This window comes from Balaenoptera acutorostrata, chromosome X (genome assembly GCF_949987535.1).
Source record: "Balaenoptera acutorostrata chromosome X, mBalAcu1.1, whole genome shotgun sequence".
Lineage (NCBI taxonomy): Eukaryota > Metazoa > Chordata > Mammalia > Artiodactyla > Balaenopteridae > Balaenoptera > Balaenoptera acutorostrata.
This window is the reverse complement of record NC_080085.1, coordinates 91,678,264-91,700,694: the sequence shown is the minus strand read 5'-3', so window position 1 is coordinate 91,700,694 and position 22,431 is coordinate 91,678,264. Positions and strand designations below refer to the sequence as shown.

Genomic DNA, 22,431 nt, shown 5'->3' with positions numbered 1-22,431 from the left:
TTATTAGTAGTAAAATTATTAAAACAGACCCTTGTGCCTAAGGGGAGACGTGAGTGGCACCCCACATACGTAATAAATAGGTGTTAGAGAAGCCAAACATGCTGAACAGACCCAAAGAATTAAGGAACTATATCTAAGAAAGTGTTTTCAGGAGTTTTATTTATTTATTTTGGTTGTTTTAATCTTGTACTAAAAACAAATCTCAATTACAAGCCATCGCTTGTGCTTTTGGAATCATGTCTAAGACACAACTGCCTAATCTAAGATTGGGAAGATTGACACCTATTTTTTCCTCTAGTTTTATATTTTAATCTCTTACATTTAGGTCTTTGATCAATTTTGAGTTACTTTTTGCATATAACGTGAAGTAGGAGTCCAACTTCATTCTTTTGCCTGTTAATATCTAGTTGTACCAGCACCATCTGTTGAAAAGACTATTCTTTCTTACTGAATGATTTTGGCACCCTTGTTGAAAATAAAGGTCTGAGTTTATTGCTGGACTCTCAATTCTATTCCACTGATCTGTATGTTAATCCTCCACCAGTGCCAGTCTTAATTACTATAGCTTTGGGGTAATTTTTGGAAGCATGAACTCTGAGTCCTATTACTTTCTTCTTCCTTTTTTTTTCAAGATTGTTTTGGCTGTTCTGGACCCTTTGAATTTTCATGTGATTTTAGGATCATCTCATCCATTTCTGCAAGACAGCAAGGAGTTTGATAGGGATTGCATTGAATCTGTAGAACAATTTATGGAGTATTGCCATATTAACAATATTAAGTCTTCTGATCCATGGGCACGGGATTGTTTGTATTTATTTAAACAATTGTTTTGTAGTTTTCAGTATACAAGTCTTGCACTTCTTTTGTTAAATTAGTTCCTAAGTAATTTTTATGGTATTATAAACGGAATTGTTTTATTAATTTCCTGTTTGGAGTGTTCATCGCTACGGTATATAAATGTATTGGATTTTTGTATGTTGACCTGCAACCTTGCTGATTTTATTAATTATAATAGGACTTTTGTGAATCCTTTGGATTTTATATGTAAAAGATCATGCCACCTACAAATACTTCTTCCTTTCCAACATGGATGCTTTTTATATCTTTTTCTCCCTTCATTGCCCTGGCTAGAACTTCCAGCACAATGTGGAATAGAAGTGGCAAGAATGGAAATCCTTGTCTTGTTTCTGGTCTTATGATCTGTCTAGGTGTGAATTCCTTTGAGTTTATCTTGGAATTTGTTGAGCTTCACAGATGTATAGATTAATGTTTTTCATCAAATTTGGAGAATTTCAGGCATATTTTCTTCAAATATACTTTCTGTCCCTTTCTCTTTCTCCTCTCCTTCTGGGGCTCATTATGTGTATGTTGGTATGCTCATAGGTCTCTGAAGCTCTGTGCATTTTTCTTCATTCTTTTTTCTTTCTGTTCCTCAGTCTGGCCAATCTCAATTGACTTGTCTTCAATATTGATGATTCTTTTTTCTGCCAGCTCAAGTCTGCTGTTGAGCCCCTCCAGTGAATATTTTATTTATTGTACTTTTCAACTCCAGAATTTCTGTTTGGCTCTTTTTAATAATTTCTGTCTCTTTATTGATATTCTCTGTATGGTGAAACATCCTTATCATACTTTAAATCTCTGTACATGGTTTGATTTAATTAGTTCTTTCAACATACTTATAATAGGTTATATGAAGCCTTTGTCTAGTAAGTCTAATGTCTCAGCTTCCTCAGGGACAGTTTCCATTGACTGATTTTTTTCCTGTATTTGGGCCTTCCTTCCTTCCTTCCTTCCTCCCTCCCTCCCTTTCTCTCTCTCTTTCTTTCTTTCTTTCTTTCTTTCTTTCGTGTGTCTCATATTTTTTGTTTAAAAGTGGACATTTTGAATACTGTGGCAACTCTGGAAATCACATTCACACTGCAAGGGTTTGTTGTTGTTGCTGTTTTTTGTTGTTGCTATTTGTTTAGTGTCTTTCTTGGACTAATTCTGTAAAGTCTGTATTTCCTGTTGTGTGTAGCCACTGAAGTCTTGCCCAGTTATGTCACTGTGGGTTAGTTGTCAGCTAATAATTGGTCAGAGGTTTTCTAAAGTGTCTTGAACCAATAACCCTCCCACTTTTTGCAGAAAGGCTCTGCGTGTATTGTGGTACACTGTCAGTGCTCTGGTAAACGGTTCACAATTATGCCTTAGCCTTCACTTCCTGTTTTCACAGACTCTCAAGGTTAGCCAGAGGTGTGACATGGGAGCCTTCTAATGTCTTTCCTGGGCATGTGCACAGCCCTTAATGTGTGTGTACTTTTAGATCCTCAGGAATGTACTGTAGCTTTTCAAAGACCTTTTTGGACATCTCATTCTCCAGATCTTCCTTTTAAGTTTTTTGGTCAGTCTTTTGTTTTTCCCAACAGGTATCATGGCCTAGGCAGCTGTGATGTTAAACAATTGCCACTGAAAATGTTTGGCAAATGCCCTGTAAATAGGGCTTTTCCCACTATCTCACGCCCTGCTGAATCATGTCAAATAACTACAAGCCATGGGAAAGAGGCTTTTTCAGGGAGCTGACAGATCAAATAGTCATAGTGCTCTGAGGATGGGAGTTTTTGAGGAGCTCCAGGCTATTCTGCCCCCACCAGTGACTGTTAGGCAGCTGGCTTTCATGGCCTTTTACCATGGGTGTGAGGCTGCTGGTTTTCAAGGCTACCACTGAACAGGAGAGAGGGGGTTGAAATAGGGCAAGTTAAAAGGCCCCAAAGATCAGTGTTCTTAGCAAAACTCAGTAGTTTTCTTGAATAAATGCTCCTCAGATTGTCTGCAAACTTTTGAATCATTTCCAGTTCTGAAAAAGTTGATTTTAACACTTTTTGCCAGTGTTCTCATTGCTGTTTTGCAAGAGTGGATCTTCAGAGGTTCCTACTGTGCCATTCTGAAAGCTCCTACTCATAGATTTTTATTCTGTTTAGGGTACAATCAGATCTCCATCTAAAATAACAATCTTGTGTGGCTATTTGGCTCAGAACTTCTTAGCAGTGGGCAGGATTTGGACTAACAATGAAAATGCTGAAAATGGCCTCTTCCTGTGTCTTCAGGACTCTAAAAGACTGTCCTGGACTGAGGCTGGGCTATGATCATGAGTAGGACAGTGGGTGAAAACTATGGGCAGCCAGTGAGATAATGTTGTTTTTTCCCCAACTAGGTTGTTTCTTTCTGTGCTCATAGGCATCTGAAAACCTGGAGATATGTTTGAGCCAGACTTCTCCAGAGATGGGCCAATTCCCCTTTACTATTCACCGTATTCCCCAGAAAGTTTATTGGACTTGGACCTTTCCTTGAGAAGGAATTTGGGAGAGAATGATATTAAAAAGGGGGAAACAAACACTTACTGAATGAACCAATGAGTAGTGGGCTGGAGAGATCAGGGAAGGCTTCCTGCAGGAGGCACGGGTTTGATCTGATCCTGCAAGAATGGGTGCATGTTGGTTAGCTGAAGGAAATGTGTGGTGAGTAGGAAAGCAGTTAAATTTAATGCAACTGACTGAGATATCTGTAATTAATTCCCCTCACTGAGCCACTGTAAGAATATATCCCAGGCTTATCCCTGGGAGAAAGCCAGAGACTAGGCAATGATCAAAAAAATGGGGGAGGCAGTATATCATAATGGTCAAGAATTCAGGTTCTGATGTCAGACTGCTTAAGTTCAAATCCCAGACTTTCTGCTTATATGCTTATTAGCTGTATGATCCTGGGCAATTTAACCTCTCTGACCCTATTTATCTGTGAAATAGGGGTACCTTCCTGCCTCACAGATTTGGTGAGAAGATTAAATGGGATAATGCATCAATAGTGCAAAATACAATGCCTTGCACAGAGTAAGTGCTCACCAAAAGGCATCCATATATTTTTTTCTTCCAGTTTTGAGATATAATTGACATACACCGCTGTATAAGTTTAAGGCATACAGTATAATGATTTGATTTACGTATATCATGAAGTGATTATCACAATAAGTTTAGTGAACATCCGTCATCTCATATAGGTACAGAATTAAAGAAATAGAAAAAACAGTTTTCTTTGTGATGAGAAGGCTTAGGATTTACTCTATTAACAACTTTCATATATAACATACAGCAGTGTTAATTGTATTTATCATGTTGTACATTATATCCCTAAGGCAGCCAGATTTTTAATCTGAGTCCAGCCACAAATCCAGATACCAAATGCGCAAAGCTGGAAACCATGTCGGTATGGTCAGAATTGAAATTGTTTTTGAATGCTTCCTGCAATTGCTTTGTTTATTTCTGTTCAGTTCACCTTTAGAATTTGGTAGCATATTATTGAAAATGCCAGCATGTTTCCATATGTTAGGAAGAATTGTATGGAGTGTTTTCTGTTTATGTTTGAGAGACAGAACATTAAACAGGGCACTGCAATAGAGGCAGGGATCCCACAGAGAGAACCCCCAGGGCCTAGGTGAGATTCAGAGGGATGGAATCAAGTCCTTGATCAGCTTAACCTCCTGGGAGTAGATTCTACTACCTGAGCTTTTCTCTCCTTGGGTTTCAGAGGTCCAAAGTTTTTATTTATTCGCTCATCAAACAGGCACTGGGGAGGGTAGAGGCGCAGTGGTATTTTTTTAAACTAGAGCAGGGGCTCTGGACCCAGGTCAGGCTTGAATCTGAGCCCTAACATTTCCTAGCTCTGTGACCTTGGGCAATTTGCCTAACCTTTCTGTGTCTCTGCAGGATAATATCTGTCTCACAGAATTACTGTAAGAGGTAAATGAGTTAATACATGTGTACATAAAGGACTTAGACAAGTTCCTGGCATATAGTAAATGTTCAACAAATGTTAAATGTAACTAATTTTATAGTGGGTGGGAAGGTGATTATTTTAATTTTCTGTTTACATGTTTAACTCTGTTTATATGCTCAATTAAACAGAATTCAACTGTTCACTCTTGTGTCTCCCATGCCTAGTAATTTTGTTAGGTGAATGAATGTTCACTGGTAAACAATCCTAATGTAGTGAGAGGTGCTATAACAGAGCTTGAGTACAAGGCACTTTGCAGGACATGAGGGATATGATATGTTATGCTCAACTTTGAGCAATTCAGGGAGCATTTGGTTGAGAGGGGCTGTTCCCTTCTAGAATTTTCAGTGCAGTCAGATCTCTGAGAGCCAACTGCATCCAGGAACTAGGTAAAGCGATGCTAGAGAGCCACCAGGTGGCAGTACTGCACAGGGATTCAAGTAGCAGAGGAAAAGAGGAGCCCTTTCCAGCCAAGAGTTCATGTTTATGTCTGACGCAGTTTTTCTCTCCTCTCCACAGAAATTCAAGTCATGATTTCTTCCCCTTTGTTGTGCTGTTTTGGAGCACTGCTATCCCTACCCAAGGCTGTTTGGGAGTCATCTGGCGCTCAAGCCGCTCTGTCTTTACCAGGCAGAGGAGAGAAACGATGCTGAATATATTTCCAGTTCTTTGCATGTTGGGCTTCTAGCTCCCACACCACCGACTTGTTTCTCCTGCTTTGCCCTGGATGGAATTAAAAGAGTGAGGTGAGAAGCAAAACTAACATTTTTTGAGACAGCAGGCACTGTATCAGAAACTTTATATAATCATGTTGTTGAATTGCCACAGAACCCTGAGAGATTAATTTTGTCATTTATTTTGTCCATCATCTTGCTTCAGCAATTATTAACATAGTCGTGGCCAGGCTTGTTTCAGCTATACCCCCCATCCAACACCACTGGATTATTTTCAGGCAAATCCCAGATAATTTTTCACTGCATAATTTCATTTTTAAATACTTTCTTACATTCCTCTAAAAGGTAAGGACTTTAAAGTATTTGTTTATTTATTTATTTATGGCTGTGTTGGGTCTTTGTTTCTGTGCGAGGGCTTTCTCTAGTTGCAGGAAGCGGGGGCCACTCTTCATCGCGGTGCGCGGGCCTCTCACTGTCGCGGCCTCTCGTTGCGGAGCACAGGCTCCAGACGCGCAGGCTCAGTAATTGTGGCTCACAGGCCCAGCTGCTCCGCGGCACGTGGGATCCTCCCAGACCAGGGCTCGAACCCGTGTCCCCTGCATTGGTAGGCAGACTCCCAACCACTGCGCCACCAGGGAAGCCCCTAAAAGGTAAGGACTTTTAAACACACCACAGTATCATTATAACACTTTAAAAAAACCCAAGCAATAATATCCTAACATTATCAAATATATACCAAGTATTCAAATTTACCTAGTTGTCTCATTTTTAAAATTGCATTTGGTTCATTCAAATCTGGATTCAAACATAGTTCATAGATTTAATTCATTTGATATATGAGCTGTGAGCCATTTTACATAGAGGGAAACTGAGGATCAGAGAGGATCATCAGTTCAGTATTCAGAAACAATTCTCTATTGAATCAGACCTGGTACCAGATGTTGGGGATACAAAGATTAGGAAGACCCCAGTCTCTGCTTCAAGGAACTCAGTCTTATGCTCCTGTAATGCTCTGTGAATATATCTATCACAAGACTTAATACATTATGTTATTAGTATGTGGTTGTGTATCTGTCTTCCCAGATAGGTGGCAAATTGCTTAGAAGGCAGGGGCCAGTTCATGGTCAACATTGTAATCTGTAACATCTTATGGAAAAACCCGAACGAACTTTTTGGCCAACCCAAAACTTAACATAGTCCCTGGTACATAGTAGGTATTTAACAACTATGGGGAAAGGAATAATTTTGTCTGACTGGGCAGTGGGAACCAGTGAAGAGTTTCAGGCAGGGCGGTGGCATGATAAGGTTATCACTGTAGGTAGGTGACACACGTCATCATTTGGATTGGAGGCAGAGAAGGGGCTATTGCTGAGTTCATGCTACAGAGGAGGAGTGCCAGACTAAAACAATGGCGGTGAGTATGGAGAGGAGAAGACAGACTGGAGAGTTACTGAGGATGTGAATTTGGCAGTATTTGGTAATTTCTTAGATGTAGAGAATGAACGTTTCTGGCTTGGATAATGGTGGTGCCACCAGTAGATTCAGTGCAAAGAGGAGAAGCGAGTAGGGGTGGAAGATGAGTTCCACTTTGGACATGCTAAGGTTGTGTCCTTGTGATCTACAGGAGGATGTGTGAGACCAGAGCTCAGGTCGGCGGTCAGGAGTGAAGATCAGGGGATCACAGCGTGTAGGTGGAGCTTGAAAGCCTGACGGTAGATGCCATCACTCGGGAGAGGACATGCAGTGAAACAGGGAGTGGACTAAGAAGGGAACCCTGACACTTACCAAGGGAGTGGAAAATGAGAAGCCCATGAGAAAGATGAAAAAGGAACAGCCGGGGAGACTGGAAGAAAATCAGGACAGTGTGATGCCACAGAAGCCAAGAGAGGAAAGAGTTCAGGAGAGAGAGAGTGGGAGTGGTTGACACTCTTGAGGCAGGTAAGGAAGTGGTGGTAGAGGATAGCTCAGTGCTGCAGCCAGGGTGTGGTCGGTGGTGGAGGAGTGGCAGGTGGTGAGCCAGTGCCAAATGCCAAAAAGGCCTTGGTCACCCAGCTGTGGAGTTAAGACTTCATTCTGTAGATAATGGGGTGTCATCAAGAGGGTTCAAAAAGGAGTGACCTGGTCAGATCGGGGTGCTCTAGAAAAATCAGGCTGAGGCAGTGTGGAGGATGCTGTCGAGGAATAGGACTGGAGGCAGGGCTCCTTGGAGTGGAATAAAGTGGCACTTGGGCAGTGGAGGTATGGACTGTCTTCCAGGACTTTCAGTAGGTAAAATTGGCAGGCATTGAAAACGGTAACTAACACTCACTCAGCGTTTATTATGTGCCAGGCGCTACTCTCAGTGTTTATGTGAATTATCTCACGTAATTCTCACAACCGATCTATGGGGTAGATAACATTATTGACCTCATTTTATGCCTGAGGAAACTGAGGTACAGAGAGATAAAGCAATTTGCGGAGGATCACAGAGCGGGTAAATGACAGAGCCTAGATTTAAGTCCAGGTGGTTGGTTCTAACCCACTCTTACCTGTTTCACTGCATGCCACTCTTAACTTCTAGATTGTTTTGCCTTGATTAGATGTGAGGAGTGAGGGGGTTAGGATTAGGTTCAGCTGTGAGCTATCAGACATCCAAAATAACAGTGGATTAAACAGGATAGAAATTCATTTCTCTTTCATTAAAGAAAGAAATTCATTAAACCCTAGAAGGCTTAATGGCCTGTCATCTCCACAGTGTGACACTTGTCCCCATGGTACAAGATAGAGTTTTAGTCATCACGTTCATGTTCTAAGCAGCAAAATGCTGGGTGGAGGGAAGGAAAGAACAGATAATGGGGACAACTGGCAGTCTCTGCTATAAGAGAAGTTCCAGAACTCTGCCATGGGTGATTGCAAGGAGGATGGGGTTACCAGGAGTTGAGGTAGAGAATACAGGAAACCTGTTGGACCTTTATTATTTTTGTTTGTTTACCCAGGGTCTTTCCCTTCCCTTGGAAACAAAACCCTGTTTATTCAGGGGGAGTGCTGCTCCTTTCCTGTCCAGCCATGGAGTTCTAGTTGGGGCTTCCAGTCCAAGTACCCTATCATCTCCCCAGTCACAGTTGATTTGATTGGTTGACATATGGGCGTGTGATCTAGATCAGAACAATCAGAATCCTTCTCTTCAATTTTTTAAAACCAATTTAAATGGGGGAAAGTATTGTGTCCCACTTTTGTGGCATAGCTTGGAGATGTGTGGCCAGGACCTCTTGGTGGCCCTTTTACAACTCCAGGGAGGAAGCTTGTCTGAGAAAATGCAGTCAGCATGCAGGATGAGCTGTAAATTCCTATTAGTGTTCAAGTCTCTGGTCTTGTCCTTGAGGCCCATCCACATCCTTGCCCTTTGTATGATTATGTGAGACTTCCAATAAATTCCCTCTTGTGTTCAAGTCAAAGTTGTGTTTCTGTCACTTGCAACCAATAAAGTCCTGATTAAAGCTGTATTCTAAAAGTTAATTCTGGAATCAATGTAGATGTGCTTAGGGTCTGTGTGTGTGTGTGTGGGGGGGTCATAGTAAATAGTAACCAGAAGCAGAAAGATAATTTATGAGACTGTTTTAATAGTCTACATGAGAAACAATGAGAATCTGAACTAAGGGGATGTCAGTGGGTACTGTCGCTCCTGGCCAGTCTTGCCATGTCTCTTCTACACCTTGAATCAGTTGCCCATATCTACATATTGATCATCTCTACCTGGATGGAATGCAACAGGTTGCTGTTCATTTTGAGCATGTTTTCCTCTGTATCCTTGGACATAGGTATAATAGCTGCTTAAAAACTCCACTCTGTTAATTCCAATATCTATGTCATCTTGGGGGCTAGTCTTCATTACCTTTTTTCTTCAGTATGGGTCACATTTTTCTGTTTCCGATATGCCCAGTCATTTGGATTTGTCAGAGGACATGTTGTAGAGAATCTGGATTCCATTGTGTCCCTCTGAAGAGTATTGATTTTTTTGTTTTAGCAGGTAGTCAACTTGACTGAACTCAAACTCCATACTCAATTTCCCCTGCAGTAAGTACCAGCTGAAATTTCTATTTAGTTCTTTTAGTTTTATCTGAGCTATTTGGAGACTGCCCTGTGCGTGCATGGTTCAGAGGTTGGCCAGAGAGTTGGACAGAGTTTATACACAGAATTTAGGGCTCCACCTGTCAAGATCTCTCCATTCCAGTATTTTACCTCCATAGGCTCCAGCTGCTGAAATCCTGAATTCTGTCTTCCGGTAAAGACTCAGTTTTACAACCTATCTGGTCACTGATTGGGGCCTGCTCTGTGGCTAAAAGCCTTAAAAATTGGGAATCTCACCTGGTTCTAATCCTATCCTTTAAGTGTAGTTTCTTTTCCAGTTTCTGCATGCTTCAGGTTGTTTGTCAGTACTTTCAGGTAGTTGTTTTTTAATATTTTGTCCAGAGTATATTGTTGTTATATCTGAAGGAAAGGTGGCTTGATAGAAGCTACTCGGTCATTTACTGGAAGCCAGAACCTGCCTGGTCACTATTGTATAACCTGTGGCCAATGTAGCAAGACTCTTCTAGTCAGGTAATAAGAAATTATACCCAGATTATATCTAGATGTTAGCTCTCAATGATGTGACTTGAAAAAGGCAGTTTTATAACCGGATAAGCTAAATGTGATGAAGTTTCAGGATGACAGGTTTGGAGGTATGAGAAGCTTGATAAGCCCCCACCTGGGCTTTCCCATGAGCTAAAATGAGTTCACTCTGGACAGGCAGGGCCCTGCTGCCACAAACCTGAGTGCCTTTTTCCATAAGGAGATTCACTTTTTAAATATCCCCTGTCCTGATATCTCTTAGTCACCTCCTCTTTAAAAAAAGTTATCTGAGTTTATTGTGGTAAATGTAACTTCTATATAATTCATAGATCAGAATGAGAGGCCAAGGCCCCTACCCAGTCCTCTGCCAGATCTAGTATCTGGGATGGAGAAGAGTGGATAAATTGCAAAACATTTTAGCAGGTTGAATGGTTGGGGATTGGTGACAAAGTATTTGAGGTGGAATTAGAGGGTAGAGTTAAGGATGACTTCCAGATTTCTGCCTTGGGCATCTGGAAGGATGGTCAATACAAAATAGAGGATATAAGAAAGAGAGCAAGTTTAAGGGGGAAGATGAATTCAGCTTTGGCCATGTTTGAGGTACCTGTGGGACATCCAGTCAGAGTACATCTGAGTCTGAGGACTGGAGAGAGATCTGGGATGGAGATGTATAATGGAGAATCTCCAGTGGATAAGTGATAGATGAGGCCATAGGTCTAGGTGATGTAACCAAATAGCATGTACAGGGTGAGAAGAGAACTGATAACAAAGCCCAGTAGTTAAGGGGAGAGCATAAGAAATGAGTCACTCTAGGAAACTGAGAAACAGTCAGAAAAATTAAAGACAAACAAGGAAAGGTGGTATACAAAAGTCAGGGGAGGAGAATTTCATGAAGGAGTTAGTGGTCAGTAGGGTCCAGTTCAGCAGAAAAAGCAAGCAAAGCAAGTACTGAAAAGCTGGCATTGGATTTAACAACTAAGAGGTCTTTACCTCAGAAATTGCAATTTCGGTGGAGTGGCAAGGAGTGTTGCCAGATTGCAGTTTGAGGAGTGCATGGGTGTGGTAGACTTTAACATGTGTTTTCTGTTAACCATTCCTTCCAGTAATCATACTCCTGTATAGTCCCCTAGTCTTGAATCTGGTGAAGTCTCTAAATAAGTTTAACTGATAGAATGCAGGGAAGTGATGGTGCTTGACTTATGAGAGTAGGTCATAAGAAGCCTTGTAACTTTTGCCTTGATCTTTTGGAGCTCCGAGCCATCATTTAAGAAGTCTGATCACCCTACTAGAGAGACCACATGGAGAAATTGTGAGACGACATGGAGAGAGAGAGAGAAGCCCGGCTGCACCCAGGGTTCCAGAAATCCCCACCAAGACGCCAAGCATAAAGGAAACCAGAACCATCTTGGCTCCACCAGATCAGCCTAGCCGCCAGCTGGATGCCACTGAGTGACTCCAGTAGATGCCACATGGGGCAGAAAAACTGTCCAGTAAGCCTTGCCCAAATTTCTCACCCACCCATTCATGACAATAATAAAATGATTATTGTTTTCAGTCCCAAGTTTGCGGGTGGTTTATTACACAGCAGTGTATAACTGGAACATTGGGCATTGAAGTAATAGAGATTGTAAATGCATGTTATACTTCCAATAAGCTTGGAAAGGGAAAGATCAGATGGCAGCTGGAAGGTCTCATAAGATTGTGGTAGGATTTTTTTAAAGATAGTAGGGACTTGAGAATGTTTGCAGCTAATGGGGAAGGAGCTAGGAGACAGAGAAGGTTGAAGATACAGAAGAGAGAGGTGATGACTGATGCATGAAATTTCTGAGAAGGCAAGGGATGAGATCCAAAACTCCAGTAGAGGAGCTGATGTTAGACATAAGGGTAGTGGGGCACTTTAATCTCTAAAATAGGAGATGTCTTCCCTCCTCTGAATCTTTAAAAATCTCAGGCTTTCCCAGGTACTGGACATAAGAGAGTATATGAAGGTTGGTTGGACAGTAATGGATCTCCCAAGAATTGGTTGACTGTGGTACTTTCTTTCGCTTACTCACTTAACCTAGACCAGGAAGTGACTAGAATTCACATCCTTAGTTCTGTTTTTCCTGTTAACAAAGAGTTTATTCTGTGTACTGAGAATGTTGGGAGCAGGAATAGGTATTGGGCTTGAGGATAGTGATGAAGATTTGGAAGAGCTATTGTGAGAAGTGAGAGCAGGAACTGACTGAAGTTTTGTGGGAGGATTTCCAGGTGGTATTAGATTGAAAAACCACAAAAATGAGAGAGTACTGATCATTATACCCATGATATTTTCATTATCAGTTCTTAGAACCCATAGCATAAGATAGAAAAGACAATTCTTGTGTGGATTCAGAGCTGATATCTTGGGGGCAAGGTTTGATGAGAATATTGGTCAGAGAGGTTGAAGCGATTGATTATAAGATATAGAGTAAAAAACAAGGAAATGGGAAGCCATGATGGGAGGAAAATGGATGGATCAAGGAGGTCTTGATAAGATTGAAGAGTTAGTGCAGTGGGGATAAGAGAGAGCATGAGCTGGAGAGACAGAAGTAGACTAAAGTTCACTGTTTCAAGAATAAAGAATTCTAGGTGATCACAAAGTTCAGGGTATGGCCATGAAAGAAGGTCATTGGAGACAAGATGATCAAGGGAGTGAGAGGCCAGGGTGTTGGACGAGTAAAAACGTGGAACTTGAAATTACTTTAGGTAATGGAAAAACTTAGGGGTGGAAAAGAAGAAATTAATTGAGATGCCATAACCCTCAATGAATATAAGGGAGTGAACAGAGTTCATAAGCTGACACAGCAAGAAGGCTGTGATGTACCTTACAGAGAAAATGCATGCATTGGATAAGCTTCACTCAGACATGAGTTAGTGATGTTGACTGTGAGTTCAATTTATTGATTTAACAATACGGTACATCCAGAAAAGGGAAGAGGAAATTTGCTGACCTATATGTGACACCACTCCAGAAATCACTAAAATACCATTTGTGTGCGATGAAGCTATGGCAAAGATGGAAAAGCAGCTAAATTGTGGGTTCATAAGATGACAGCCAAACTTTCCAAAGCATAGTAAACAACATTTTTGTGAGGCTGAGAGCCAAAGAAATTTAAAGTCATGTTACTTTAAATTTAAAGTCATTTTCCCGGGTCAGGAAAACGTTAGACCTTTCTTGGTATTATAAAGAAAGAGTGCAGGGACTTCCCTGGTGACACAGTGGTTAGGAACCCACCTGCCAATGCAGGGGACAGGGCCTCGAGACCTGGTCTGGGAAGATCCCACATGCTGCGGAGCTGCTAAGCCCCTGTGCCCCAACTACTGAGCCTGTGCTCTAGAGCCCGTGAGCCACAAATACTGAGCCCGTGTGCCACAACTACCGAAGCCCGCATGCCTAGAGCCCGTGCTCCACCACAAGAGAAGCCACTGCAATGAGAAGCCCGTGCACTGCAATGAAGAGTAGCCCCCGCTCGCCGCAACTAGAGAAAGCCGGCGCACAGCAACGAAGACCCAACACAGCCAAAAATAAATAAATAAATAAATAAATTTATTTTTTAAAAAACTGCATATAATTCATTATTTTAAGAAATATAAAATAAGGTGTCTTTAAACAGAAACACAGGTGAAACAAGGTTATATGTTGATTGGTTGATGAGAATGTGACCAGGGGCTTGCAGGAACCTCAGTGACTCAGCATTTGCTAGTTCACTGCTCAAGGTAATTTTATTGAACATAACTACCATGTATAATGAGAATTGACGTGTATATGTGTATGTGTGTGTGTTGGAGTATTTTAATGCAAATTTCAGACATCCTAACATTTCCTTTGTAAATATTTCAGTATGTATCTCCAGCACAGTGGTTCTCCAAGTGTGGTCTAGGGACCCTGGAGACACCTGACACCTGAGACGCATTCAAAGTTCTGGGAAATCCTCCTTTTTTCCACTACATATCTCCATAAGGTTGGATCTTCTTCATACACATCAACCAAAATAACCACAATCATATCACAATGATGAAGCAAATACGAGAGTCTAGCTGTCTTGTATTAAGGCAGACATTACAGGGATTTTCAAAAATATAAAATATTTCTAAATTAGTTTTTGTTTTGGAAAATAGTTATTTTAATAAAATATGTTGTTTATGTTAACATGTGGGTTTATTGTTATTTAATGAATTAATAAATGTTTTTAGATATTTTCAGTTTTGATTTTGAATATAGTAAATATTGGTAGATCTATAACCTATATAAGCAAAAGTCTTTAGGGTCTAAAAACATAGTAGTGATCTTTTTTTTTTTTTAAGTAGGATCTTTTTTTACCATGTGCATGTAATTTTATTTTAAACTGTATTGTAAAAAAGCTGTCAGAATTTTAAAAAGAAGCACTAGTGTACTTCCTTTGAGCACATGTTTGCAAAACTTGCCAAAAGGAAAAGGAATTTTTAAACTACCCCAGCTATGCATGAAAAGGAAGTAGCACAGAATGATTCTAGTAATTAAAGTCACCAAGGCTACTTTTTGAAACTCTGGAAATCCCACAGTAGCTTTTTAAAAAAACTTTTTGTTTTTATTTATTTTTCAAAAACATTTTAATGCTACATTTTATATACTTTTATTCATTATTATTACTTCTTGGCCGCGAGGCATGTGGGATCTTAGTTCCCTGACCAGGGATTGAACCCACGCCCCCTGCATTGGAAGCCTGGAGTCTTAACCACTGGACCACCAGCGAAGTCCCCCCTTTTGCTTTCAAATAATTATGGCCTCACAGGAAGTTGCAGAAGCAGTGCTGAGAGGCTCAAGTGCCTGTCACCAAGCTTCCCTCAATGACAGTATCTTATGTAATTACCATAAAATATCAAGTCCAGGAAATTGATATTGGTACAGTATTGTTAACTGGACTACAGACCATATTCAGTTGTCATCACTTTTTTTTTAATTAATTAATTTATTTATTTTTGGCTGTGTTGGGTCTTCGTTTCTGTGCGAGGGCTTTCTCTAGTTGTGGCAAGCAGGGGCCACTCTTCATCGCGGTGCGCAGGCCTCTCACTATCGCGGCCTCTCTTGTTGCGGAACACAGGCTCCAGACGCGCAGGCTCAGTAGTTGTGGCTCACGGGCCTAGTTGCTCCGCGGCATGAGGGATCTTCCCAGACCAGGGCTCGAACCCGTGTCCCCTGCATTGGCAGGCAGAGTCTCAACCACTGCACCACCAGGGAAGCCCCGTCATCACTTTTTACATGCATTCATTTTCATGAGTGCATGTAGCTCTCTACAGTTTTACCCCATGTATAGATTTGTGTAACAACCACCACAGTCAAGATATAAAACTGTTCAGTTATCTCAAAAGTGTTCCCTTGTGCTACCCCTTTATATTCTCAGCCCCCTGCTCCGTCCTTATACCCTGGCAACGATTAATCTCAATCTCTATAGTTTTGGCATTTTGAGAATGTTATATAAATGGAACCCTATAATACGTAACCTTTGGGGATTGACTTTTTTCACCAAGTGAAATGCCCTTGAGGTCCGTCCTAGTTGCTGTGTATATTAATAGTTGGTTCCTTTTTATTCTTGAGTAGTATTCCACTGAATGGATGTACCAGGTTTGTTTATCCAATCACTAATTGAAGGACATTTGGGTTGTTTCCTGCTTTTGCTATTATGAATAAAGCTGCTACGAATATTCATGTACAGGTTTTTGTGTGAACATGTTTTCATTTCTCTGGGATAAATGCCCAAGAGTGTGCTTGCGGGGTCATATGGTAAATGCATGTTTAGTTTTATAAGAAACCGTCAGAATGATATCCAGAGCCTTACTATTTTATATTCCCAGCAACATTGTATGACAGATCCTATTTTCCACATGTTTGCCAACATTTGGTATTACTATTTTATATTTTATCCATTCTAATGAGTATATAATGGTAGCTTATTGTGGTTTTAATTTGCATTCCCCTAATGGTTAATGATGTTGAACATCTTTTCATGTGCTACTTTGCCATCTGTATGTCTTCTTTGGTGAGATTCTATTCATGTCTTTTGCTCATTTTCTAATTGGATCGTTTGTTTTTTACTGTAGAGTTTTCAGAATTCCTTACATATTCTAGATACCAATTATTTGTTGGATATGTGATTTGCAAATATTTTCTCCAAGTCTATTGCTTGTCTTTTCATCCTCGTAACAGGCTCTATTTCAGCACAATAATTTTTAGTTTGGGTGAAGTCCAGTTAATAATGCTTTTTTCCATTATGTATGTCATGTTTTTTGGTGTCTAGTCTAAGATCTTTTCAGCAAGATCGAGGTCCCAAAGATTTTCTCTTATGTTTTTCTGCTAAAAGTTTCATAGTTTTACATTTTATACTTAAGTTCATGATTCATTTTCAGTTAAATTTTGTATCTGGTGTGATGTTCGGGTTGAAGTTCTTTTTTTTTTTTTTTTTGCCTGTGGATGTTCAATTGTTCAAGCACCATTTTTTGAAAAAGCTATTCTTCTATTGATTTGTTTTACACCTTTGTCAAAAATCAGTTGGGTGTATTTGTGTTGGTCTCTTTCTGAGTTCTCTATTTGTTTCCTCTGATCTGTATCTCTCATTCCTCTAATATCACACAGCCTCAATTTACTGTAGCTATATAATAAATCTTATCATTGGATAGAGTGATTCTCCCCAGTTTATTCTTCTTTTTCAAAATTGTTTTAGCCATCATAGTTACTTTGCTTTTCCTCACAAATTTTAGAATAAGCTTGTCTATATCTATGAAAAATCTTTCTGGGATTGTGATGCTAATTATTTTAAACCTAGAGATCACTTTGGGGAGAATTGACATCTTTACTATATTGAGTCTTCTAGTCAATGAGCACTGCATGTCTCTCCATTCATTTAGATCTTTGCTTGCTTGCTTGCTTTCATCAGTTTGGCAGGAAGAGATATACCTATGAAACGAGAGGACTGGTAGTTTCTCAGTGGCTTTATCTTGCTCTGTAAACTCTGTAGTCTTAGTTGCCTCCTTTGTGGTGACAGCTCCCTCATAAGGTCATTGTGAAGATTTAAAGAGACACTACAGGTCTGAGTCCTGATTCTGATATGTTTATTTTCCTACTTATTGTTCCTCTCTTTAGCTTTTGGGCCTCTCAAGTCCTCTGTCTGTGAACCTACATGCAATAATAGTGGGACTGACTTCCAAGGGCTCGTTGTGAGAAAGTGATGTGAGAATTGAAGTAAAGCACCGAAGAGACTGCTGGACACAGAGTAGGGGCACCATGAGCAGTGGCTGTATTAATATCATTATATGAATGTAGGGAGGTAAAACTATAATTTTTCCCTTTCACTGAGAGAAACTGTTGATAGAAATCAAGGACCTAGTCCAAATACCTGCCAGCACAAGGCAGGTAGCAGGATCTCACTGAAGGTTTGGGAGAGTGGAGGAAGTTCATCCCAACACAGCAGACAACACGAAAGAGAATCTCAGAGCCAAGTGCCTGCTATGACCTGAATTTTATATAAAAGAACAAGAACATATATGTTTGTGTTTGTGTAAAAGCAGATCTGGAAGAACATACACCAGACTAGACAGCAGGGAGTTGGGGTAGCTTTCACTTTTACTTTGTTTCTTTCTGTGTTTGAAAGCTGTTTCATTTTAATTGAGCATATGCTACACTAAACAGTGTTAAAACAAATTATTTTTTTAAAGGCCAACCAATAAACAAATTAACCAATCAACAAATTACACAAAAGAATCTTAAGGCAGTTTCACTCAAACTTCTCTTCCATTCAGCCTCCTTCCTGGCCCTTGGTTTCCCTCACCTCCCTGGCTTAGCAGCTCCCATTCTCCAGAGTTCCTTCTGCAGAGAAGTATAGCTGCTGTCTTCCTCTAGACCCAGGCCATTTCAGCTGGGTCCAGAGAGCCTCACTCACCTCGCCAGCTAAACAAGCATCCCTGCAGGTGTATTCCTAAGCAAAGACAGTTCCTGTTCTGAGAGGAATTATTTGGTTCTTACAGGATTTTTATTCTCTCCCCCCTTCACATGAGTAAAGTAGCCTAAGGCTACTGAGTTTAATAAAATTCCCTGTGAAGAGGCTGAGAGGTAGGGCTTAGGTAATCCATCTACAAGCCTATTCAGAAAGTTTGGAGAGAAGCGTTTGGTGCAGTTATGATGGTAGTCTGTGGCACAGTGCTTGAAATGTACCAGGCACTCTAAAACTTTGCAAATGCTCACGCATTTAATTCTCACCACAACCCTTTGAGGGACTTCCTGTTATTACTCCAGTTTACCAAGGAGGAAGCTGAAGCACAGAGAAGTTAACTACCATACACAAGTTCACACAGCTTGTAAGGGAAGGAGCCAGGGTTTCAAGAATGCCCAAATCAAGTCCCTCCTCTCTTGATCCAACTGCCCAACCCCTCCATAGGCAACCTGACTGGCCACTTTTACACAAAGTACAGTATTCAGATTGGAATCACTATATTACTTCTCAAAGAGCTTAGCCAGTGCCCAAACAACTCATCCAGTGCCCAACTCCCAAAAGCTGGATTGAGGAACATGGTTTAGTCGGTACAGTGTAGCAACATATTCCTGCTTGAAACGAAATTTCTAATTATCTTCTTTTTCATCCATATGTCATTGAGGGTAGTTGTGTTATCACAAAAGGAGGATTTAGGGTAGCCAAACAAAGAAGGGAGTGATGTAGTCTCATTCCAGAAAATGCAAGTGAGATCATCCTTTTATTTTGGTTGAGTACCTCAAGATGTGGTATTCAGCAAGGGTGACGGTAGAGTGGTTGGGACTGTGGATCTAGAAGTTTACAGAAGCCTGTAACCATCTTGAGGCTAAACTCTGCCATTGGTCTTCAGCCAGAGAAGTGCCTCCATCTGCTGGAAATGGATAATAAAACATGTAGAACTGAATGATAATGAAAGATCTGATTTTCAGCCAAGCTTGTAGAATGCACCTCAAACAGTACTCAAAAGCAAATTTAAAGCCAAAGTGTGTATATTTAAAATGAAGACTGCAAAAAAGACTGAAAATATGTGCAGCAAATGTCCAGTATAATAATTTAGTTAAGATAGAAGGGAACATCCGATAAAGATAAGAGTAGAAATCAATGAAGTAGAAAGCAAACAGTAGAAAAGTCAGCTAAACCAAAAGTGAATTTGTCCAAAAGACTAGTAAACAAACCTCTGGGAAAATGTACTGAGAATAAAGAGAAATTTTAAAAATGGATATATTCCAAATGCCACCATATTGTACACTTAAAATGGTAAATTTTGGGCTTCCCTGGTGGCACAGTGGTTGAGAATCTGCCTGCTAATGCAGGGGACACGGGTTCGAGCCCTGGTCTGGGAAGATCCCACATGCCGCGGAGCGGCTGGGCCCGTGAGCCACAATTACTGAGCCTGTGCGTCTGGAGCCTGTGCTCCGCAACAAGAGAGGCCGCGATAGTGAGGGGCCCGCGCACCGCGATGAAGAGTGGCCCCCGCTTGCCACAACTAGAGAAAGCCCCCGCACGAAACGAAGACCCAACACAGCCAAAAATAAATAAATAAATAAAAATTTTTTAAAAAAAAAAAGGGGCTTCCCTGGTGGCGCAGTGGTTGAGAATCTGCCTGCCAATGCAGGGGACACGGGTTCGAGCCCCGGTCTGGGAAGATCCCACATGCCGCGGAGCAACTAGGCCCGTGAGCCACAATTGCTGAGCCTGCGCGTCTGGAGTCTGTGCTCCGTAACAAGAGAGGCCACGATAGTGAGAGGCCCGCACACCGCGATGAAGAGTGGCCCCCACTTGCCGCAACTGGAGAAAGCCCTCGCACAGAAATGAAGACCCAACACAGACATAAATAATAAATAAATTAATTAATTAATTAATAAAAATTAAAAAAAAAGTAAATTTTATGTTACACGAATTTTACCCCAATAAAAAAATATTTGGAATGGAAAAGGGGAGATATAACTATGGATAGAGTACAGAAGAATCATACCATTTGATATGCTGTTTAGTAATTGCTTTAAAATACCCCATTAAAAATATAAAGGATTATAGATGAAACAAGATGCAAAATGTTGATAATTCTTCAAGCTCGGTGATGGGAACATGGGCGTTCATTATACCATTCTCTACACTTTGTGCATGTTTCAAAAGTTCCATTAAAAAAGTTAAAATACAACTCCCCAAACCGTTTGAAAATTTAAGTAATTTGGTGATTTCTTAGAGCTAATTGACCTTTAAATATTACATATTAAAGTCTATAGGGACTTCCCTGGTGGTCCAGTGGCTAAGACTCTATGCTCCCAATGCAGGGGCCTGGGTTCAATCCCTGGTCAGGGAACTAGATCCCACATGCCACAGCTAAGAGTTCCCATGCCGCAGCTAAAGATCCCGCATGCCACAACTAAAAGATCCCACGTGCCTCAACTAAGACCCGGCGCGGCCAGAATATAAATATTTTTTTTAAAAGTCTATAGTAGCTCAGGGTTAAAGAGTATTACAGGCACATTAAGAAATGAGGAAGGGCCCTGAATATGAACCAGTGCTACCAAAGTAGGTCATGCCATGGGCCACCTTTCCCTCCGGTTCCTGTAGAACATAGTCCTTCATTCAACAACTCTACCTCTAGGAATGTATCCTCAGGAAGTAGTGGTTACATGTGAAAATCTGCATGTGAATGAGGATGCTCTTCTCAGCAGGTTTATAATAGGGTAACATTGGAAATAACGATATATAAGGAGTCTGGTTCAATAAATCATGCTTATTAGCAAGTAATTGAATATAATACAGATACGAGAAATAATCTACTTAAAACACCTTGGACCTCATTTTCCTTGTTTGTAAATGGAGAAAACCAAAGGAGGATAGGAAAAAAGAGGTTGTACTCCTCCACTAATTTTATTAGGCCAGCAAATCCTTGATACCACAGTCTGATAAGGATATTACAAGAAAGGAAAATTACAGGTTAATATCTCTTATGGACATAGATATAAAAATCCTAAAAAATATTAGCAAATTGAATCCAGCAATATTTAACAATTATAATAAATCAGGACCAAATTGGATTTACCAGGAATTCCTGGTTATTTTCTTACTAGAAAACCAAACAATGTAACTTAACATATTAATAGGTAAAAGGGAAAAATGTGATCATCTTAATAGATACAGAAAAACATTCAATAAAATTCAACACCCATTGAAGATTTTAAAAACTTTTAGTAAATTAGGGATGGAAGGAAACATCTTTAATCTGATAAATGGTATATCAAAACCCTGTAGCCAATGTCATACTTAATGTTGAATTGTTGAAAGTGTGTTGAGCTCAGGAATAAGACAAGGATGTCCCCCATCACCACGTCTTGCATTCTAGGTCCTAGCCAGTGCAGGAAGGCAAGAAAAAGAAATAAAATGAATATGGATTGGAAAAGAAGAAATAAAGCAGTTATTATTTGAAGATGATATGCTTGTGTATGCAGAAAATCCTAAAGAAGCTACAGATAAAAAATTACAATTATTAAGAGAGATTAGCAAAATCAGCATACAAAATCAATATCAAAATATCAATTATATTTCTATATACCATCAACAAGCACTTAGAATCTTGAGAAAGAAAAATGGAGCTGGAGGATTCAGGCTCCCTGACTTCAGACTATACTACAAAGCTACGGTAATCAAGCCAGTATGGTACTGGCACAAAAACAGAAATGTAGATCAATGGAACAGGATAGAAAGCCCAGAGATAAACCCATGCACCTATGGTCACCTAATCTATGACAAGGAGGCAAAAATATACAATGGAGAAAAGACAGCCTCTTCAGTAAGTGGTGCTGGGAAAACTGGACAGCTACATATAAAAGAATGAAATTAGAACACTCCCTAACACCATACACAAAAATAAACTCAAAATGGATTAAAGACCTAAGTGTAAGACCAGACACTGTAAAACTCTTAGAGGAAAACAGAGGCAGGACACTCTTTGACATAAACCACAGCAAAGTCTTTTTTGACCCACTTCCTAGAGTAATGAAAATTAAAATGAAAATAAACAAATGGGACCTAATAAAACTTAAAAGCTTTTGCACAGCAAAGGAGACCATAAAGAAGATGAAAAGACAACCCTCAGAATGGGAGAAAATATTTGCAAATGAAGCAACTGACAAGGGATTAATCTCCAAAATATACAAGCAGCTATTACAGCTCAATTTCAAAAAACCAAACAACCCTATCCAAAAATGGGCAGAAGACCTAAATAGACATTTCTCCAAAGAAGATATACAGATTGCCAACAAACACGTGAAAAAATGCTCAGCATCACTAATCATTAGAGAAATGCAAATCAAAACCACAATGAGGTATCACCT

The 22,431-nt window shown here is 40.2% G+C and overlaps 1 protein-coding gene across 4 annotated transcripts in view; it reads left to right on the top strand.

The window, feature by feature from the left end:
* The window catches only part of SLC25A53 (solute carrier family 25 member 53), a 57,547-nt gene that overhangs the window by 8,489 nt on the left and 26,627 nt on the right, over nucleotides 1-22,431 (top strand). Inside the window, exons 2-4 of one of the 4 annotated variants that reach the window (XR_451049.3) lie at nucleotides 5,323-5,549; nucleotides 9,484-9,530; nucleotides 11,318-11,628. The gene's annotated coding sequence lies outside the window, so the exon portion shown is untranslated. Of the gene's footprint in view, nucleotides 1-5,322; nucleotides 5,550-6,029; nucleotides 6,128-9,480; nucleotides 9,531-11,317; nucleotides 11,629-22,431 lie in introns of those variants that run through there. The other 3 variants (XR_003623456.2, XR_009006737.1, XM_007182756.3) reach the window with 3 other exon arrangements.